We start from the raw sequence: 6,300 nt of genomic DNA, 5'->3' as shown, positions 1-6,300 counted from the left end.
GCTACTAAAAGGCCGCTAAATGTTCTGTCATTCTCCAAAAAAGATTTGGACAAACTGTTTAAATTGATCAAGTAATTACCATAAGTGAAAGGAACTCTGCTGGTGGAATGGGCTTGAAGAGCACATGTGTGATCTGAGGGAAAGAACACGGACTTTAGGATCAAATCCACCTCGCTCTGGGCAAGTTTCTATACGTTTCACAGGAAAGGTTTCAACATCAATAAAACTAATAATGCCCACCTTTCAATGTTTGATAATTGACAGAATTGCAGCTATTAATTATAAATTAATTATATGGTAATAGAATGAAATAAATCATGTTCTCAATCAAATGCCATTATATGACAAAAAATAATCAATTGGCAATAGCGTCATGACCTTGCTGATTAAGTGAGAGTACTCTTTTTTTTTTAACAGTATTTATTTATTTTTTAAATTTTTATTTTAGATCCAGGAGTACATGTGCAGGTTTGTTACATAGACAAACTCATGTCACTGGGCTTTGCTGTTAATGGCACTGTGACATCCACAATTCCCCTGCCCTGTTTAGGCCTAGGAGCTCTGTTGAAGTGGAAGAAAATGCCTTTGCTTTGTACGTGTGTTTATTTTCAGTGTTGCTCTTTCTCTTCTCTTGTAACAACCAATTACCTAGGAGCAATGTCAGAACAAAACCAGATTTTAAAAGTTATTAAGCAAATCATTTACAAATTCTTCCAAAGGGCACATAGATGCATACAAATAACCCTACTCACAAACTCCAAATGTTCCCAAGTTGAAACTATCATCTTAAACTTGCATTACAGCCAAAGGTGAATGGAGCAAAGAACTATTATCATTCTGGTTAATACCCATGGGATGTCAACCAAGGAACACAAACTCTGCCCCATTATGTACCTTTGTTCAGTTTGCTTGTTTAAAAAAACTCATCTCTTTCTGTATAACTCTTTGCAATACTTTTCTCTCTGACATAGCTTTGAAGTTTTCGCATTGACGTTGTATGAAACAGTTTCAACCCAGGATAGGCAACATTCTTACCCTTAAGCTTGTCATCCTAAATGTCATCTCTGACCCTGATCATTCTGTCTCAGAAATCTGGTTCTGTGAGGAACAGAGAATCTTTCTGATTCCCGCCGCTATCTTTGTATAGGCAGCAGAGCTGAGATAGAACTGATGCTTCCTCAAAATAGAGGATTAAGACTATTTGGTGGTTAGGGGAATTGGTAATAGCCCTGCAGTGTTATGGGTAGGGTTTTGCATATATTTGAGTTTGAAAAGAAAATAAATGACTGGACCTTGAACTTTGGAATCTTTGACTTGATTTCAGTGGCTGAATCAGATTCAAGGCAGAAACAAAGGAAACACATTTTAGGAAAGATCGTGCTATATTGTCCTACTAGAAAAATCTAATGGAATAATTATTCTAACTATTTTGGAGAATGTTTGTACAACAGATAGCTTTTTAGAATCCTTGGAATACGTGATGGAAGATAAATACTTTGAATTGGAAATACTTCTATTTCTAACTTCCAGAGAATCAATACTGTTTGCCTGAATATGATAGTGAATAATGTTTGTCTGAATATGAATATCAGCCTTAAACACCTACATTGTCAAAAGCAAGTCACAGGCCGGGCGCGGTGGCTCAAGCCTGTAATCCCAGCACTTTGGGAGGCCGAGACGGGCGGATCACGAGGTCAGGAGATCGAGACCATCCTGGCTAACACGGTGAAACCCCGTCTCTACTTAAAAATACAAAAAAACTAGCCGGGCGCGGTGGCGGGCGCCTGTAGTCCCAGCTACTCGGGAGGCTGAGGCAGGAGAATGGCGGGAACCTGGGAGGCGGAGCTTGCAGTGAGCTGAGATCCGGCCACTGCACTCCAGCCTGGGCGACAGAGCCAGACTCCGTCTCAAAAAAAAAAAAAAAAAAAAAGCAAGTCACCTCCTCTCCAATCCCAGCAGTAAATATGAACATTGAAATACCTATAAATATATTGATATAGTGCCATGCTTTATATATTATGCAACTTATCAGCACAGTAAATGCATCTCCAGAAAAGAATCCCATTCCTACCAAAAACTAATTACCTTAGATACAAAATTCAGTATCCTTTCTAAATGCATACATTTGCACATAAGAAGAGTGGTTGCCATTGCGATTTGAGCTTCCATGCGAGCCTAATTTAACTCTAAAACTAGACACAGACTCTTTTAAAATTAGGTGGTTTCCAGAATGTCTTATTGAACAAGAATTTTGCATGGGATTTTGCCCATAGTTAAACTGCTGAAAACTGCTTGAGGAGTAAGACTCCTTTATAAAGCCTGGGCCTTTGTGCATGTCTGCCCCTAGTTTACTAATCCACACATTTCTTATGCTTAATATAGAAAAAAGAATATGGCAGATATAATTCTAGAATACTAAAAATGTGTAGGTATATGGCCAAATAAAAAGTCCAGGTAAATTTGCTCTGTGTATTACTGTATATGCATATATTTCAAAGTCCCAAACTCTTATCTGCACATCACAATTCTGTGGGATATCCAAACCTGTAAGGACCACTTTTGAATAAACACTGAGTCTTATCTTGTTAGTTATCCCTTAGGCCCACACTTTATTTACATGACTTCTAAGAATTTACTACTATTCTAATGTAAAGTGGCAAAGAAAGATGATGCTAAGGAAGAGCGGAAGTAAGAAATGATATTTTCTTCTCATCATACAAAGTAGAAGATAAGCCATTCACCCCATAGATACTTTTTTTCTGGGACCCACCTACATTTCTGCCTAGCTCTTAGGTTTCAGGCCCACCCAAGAAAGCAGGAGGCCCCAGGCAGGTCTTTAACCACCAACCACTGGGGAAAATAAATCTTCAGTGTTGGAGAATCTCACAGGTACATGTCAATGTGCCAAGGGAATGACACAACTTTTGCCTCTTTGTAAAGGACAGACCTTCACCAGTGAGTACAATGTTAGAATTTCTTCCTGCGAGGGTTAGAAAGAAAAAAAAAAAAAAAGCAAAGTTTATGCTTTCCCTAAAGGCCAACAGAAATCAGGTTCCACCAACTGCATTAGAACATTCTCCAATTGTCTACACAATGTGAAATCCATGAACGAGGACTAGGGGTGTTTGGAAAGTCAAATATCTCTTTCAGACCAGTAATTAGGAGAATAGGTTAAACAAAAATCAAAGTATAATCAACTCAGAAACAAAAATAGTTTTGTTTTCTTTAGGTAAGCCTTTAAAACAGCATTTTGCCTTGAGGAAGTTATATAATCACACCCACATATGTCACACAATAAAGAAAGAAATTGCCATTGGTCATTATTATATCTGAATCTCCGGATAGCTCACAGTTGTAAGATGCCAGCACAGCATGTATTTTATTAAAAATTTAATATTGTTAAAAACAATATTAAATTAAAAGCCAGGAGCAATTGTCAGGCCACTTCATGGTCCTCTTTCTTACAATTTCCTCAGTGCCGAAGTGTTAGAAGATGATAATACTGAAAATTTCTTCATCTGTAAGTGATATTTCAGAGGCACTAAAATCAGGTACCATGTTTCAAAGTCATTGCATCAATTAATTGTTTTGCCAATTCCCCTGGGCAGGTTTATGAAAATTGGTATGTTTCAAATACAACTGGCCTTGTGTCATGGGGGAAACCTGAAGCTTGAAGTCAGATCATCAATATTTGGTTCTACAACTTTTGCTTAAATCTGTATAAGATTGACCAAGTCTTCAAGTCTACTTTTTACTTTTTACTATTATAGATAATAGTAGGTCCTTGCATAGATTATTCTGTGTAACAAATTCATTAATGTTATGACATAGAATACTAACTATGAATTATTAGGCAAATCTTAGTTATCTTGTAGAGAAGCCTAAAAGTTTCATGTCCCACACTATAAGAATTCTCTACCTACTATTCTCTTGTAGCATTTGTAATTCCACATCATTTATTCCCTTGGGCTAAGTTATCAAAACTTTTAATTAAAATATAATTTTAGTGTTCTTAAGTGATAACTTAATGGCTATTTTGTAGATCAAAGATTAAGACTTTTGATCTAGCAATGTACATTGATTATGCATAGTTTGTGGTAACATTTGCAAAAATATGCTGTAAAAATATCATGCATGGTAAAAAAAAAATAGAAAATAAGGCAACATAAGCCAAACAGAAATAAAAGTTGCAAACTAGAAATTCATGTCCAGGGGCAAAAACATGAAATTTGCCAACAATTAAATTTAAATTAAGTTAAAATTTGCCAACAATTCAAAATTAGGATAATTCTTTTTGTTTTTGTTTGTCTGTTTATTTGTTTGTTTTCAGAGTGCAGTGGTGTAAACATAGCTCACTAAAGCCTCCAACTTCTGGGCTCAAGTGATCCTCCTACCTCAGCCTCCTGAGTAGCTGATACTATAGGTGAGTGCCACCACACCGAGCTAATTTTTAAAATTTATTTCTATCTTTTACAGCCAAAGTTTACCATATTGCTCACTCTGGTCTAGAATTCGTGGCCTCGATAAATTCTCCCACATCAACCTCCCAAATTGCTGGGATAATTCTTAGAGAAATATAATGTCTAGGTTTTTTTTAATAATTAGATTAGAAAATGTAGAAATACTTGACATGGTTTCTAGAGATCAGCCATCCTTAGAAACTGAGTAACAGGCACAAATTAGAAAGTAGATGTACACTTTCTAATTTGCTACTATCTCCCATTACCTCTTTCCTTTTCATAAAAGTAAGTTATTTGTCTGGTTCCTGAATTAGTCTCTGAATGACAATTGGAAATCTATTAACCCAATTCAACAAAGACAAAGAAAAAAGAATAAGAAAATATGAACAAAGTATTTAATCGACAGATTCTAATTGATGCATATGGGCCAGAGATTGACCACTATTCTAATGTTTTATGTCCAAGAACATGAGAGCAAGTTACCTATTAGTGGTTATGCAGTCTCTCTGAAAATAGCACATTTAAGCAACAAGGTAAAATTTTTCTTTACATTGACCACTTATTAGTGTATGCTATGATGAGGCTGGGGTAAGATGTGGCATAGTGAACTGTCAATATTTGGATCACATATATGTTCACAAAAATTGGTCACGTGCCAGAGCAACAACAAGCCAGGAGAGGGAAGATGTTGTTCATGGGAACCAAACAAGAGATGCAAGTAAACTAGTTGTGCTGGGGTCTTATCTTGAGAAACTGTGCTCAGTGATGGATTCAGAAATACATTGTGAAGATGAGCTAAATCATTCAAATGGCTTCCACTGGGGAAGAAGAAGGAAGGAAGCGTAGGATCCAGATTTGTAAATGAAATGAAACAAATTGAAAGCACCAGTGCAAAACCTGGATGTTAGGGCTGACTCCATGTAGCAATAGGGGTTAAGATAAAAAGCCAAATAATAAAATATAAGGAGAGTAAGCCCAGTAGTATGTAGCAGGAGCCAATTAGCTAAAATAATAATTAAAATACTAAATGTGTTTTTCCTCATGGGAAAATCCATCATTCTCAATACTCGAAGTGGGGAAGGCTGATTTTTTTTTTTTTTTTTTTTTTTTTACTTTTAATTGAAATTTTTATTTGCTTTTGGTACATTAATTCTACAGTTTATCAGCACACAACTTTTATGATTCTTGCATGTCAATCATGAGTAAAATTGTGCTTTAGTTTTTTATTTTTGATTCCATTTTGTTTAATTAATTAATTTAGCTTTTTTCATAAGTTATTGGGGTACAGGTGGTATTTGGTGACATGAGTAAGTTCTTTAGTGATGATTTGTGGGATTTTGGTGCAGCCATCACCTGAGCACTATACACTGCACCATGTTTGTTGTCTTTTATCCCTCACCCAACTCCCACTCTTCCCCCCAAGTCCCCAAAGTCCATTGTATCATTCTTATGCCTTTGTGTCCTCATAGTTTAGCTACCACATATCAGTGAGAACAACATATGATGTTTGGTTTTCCATTCCTCAGTTACTTCACTTAGACTAACAGTCTCCAATTTCATCCAGGTTACTGCAAATGCTGTTAATTCATTCCTTTTTATGGCTGCATAGTATTCCATCATTCATATGTATATATCTTTATCCACTCATGACGGATGGACATTTGGGTCGGGTCGATTCCATGATTTTGGTATTGTGAATTGTGCCATTATAAACATGCATGTGCAAGTATCTTTTTTGAATAATGACTTCTTTTCCTCTGGGTAGATACTCCATAGTGGGATTGCTTGATCAAGTAGTAGTTCTACTTTTAGTTCTTTGAGGACTCTTCACACTGTTTTC

At 36.2% G+C, this 6,300-nt stretch overlaps 1 long non-coding RNA gene across 1 annotated transcript; it reads right to left on the bottom strand.

The window, feature by feature from the left end:
• Positions 1–423: 423 nt before the first annotated feature.
• On the bottom strand, positions 424–1,093 carry LOC112636917. Its single transcript, XR_003122351.1, has 2 exons — positions 1,036–1,093; positions 424–648 (listed from the first exon to the last, which is right to left on the bottom strand). It is a non-coding gene; the product is annotated as an uncharacterized LOC112636917 (long non-coding RNA).
• Between the last annotated feature and the right edge of the window lie 5,207 nt (positions 1,094–6,300).

Source organism: Theropithecus gelada, chromosome 13 (genome assembly GCF_003255815.1).
Source record: "Theropithecus gelada isolate Dixy chromosome 13, Tgel_1.0, whole genome shotgun sequence".
NCBI classification, from domain to species: Eukaryota; Metazoa; Chordata; class Mammalia; order Primates; family Cercopithecidae; genus Theropithecus; species Theropithecus gelada.
Note: the sequence above shows the minus strand (reverse complement) of the source record. Positions and strands in the feature narration are given on the sequence as shown.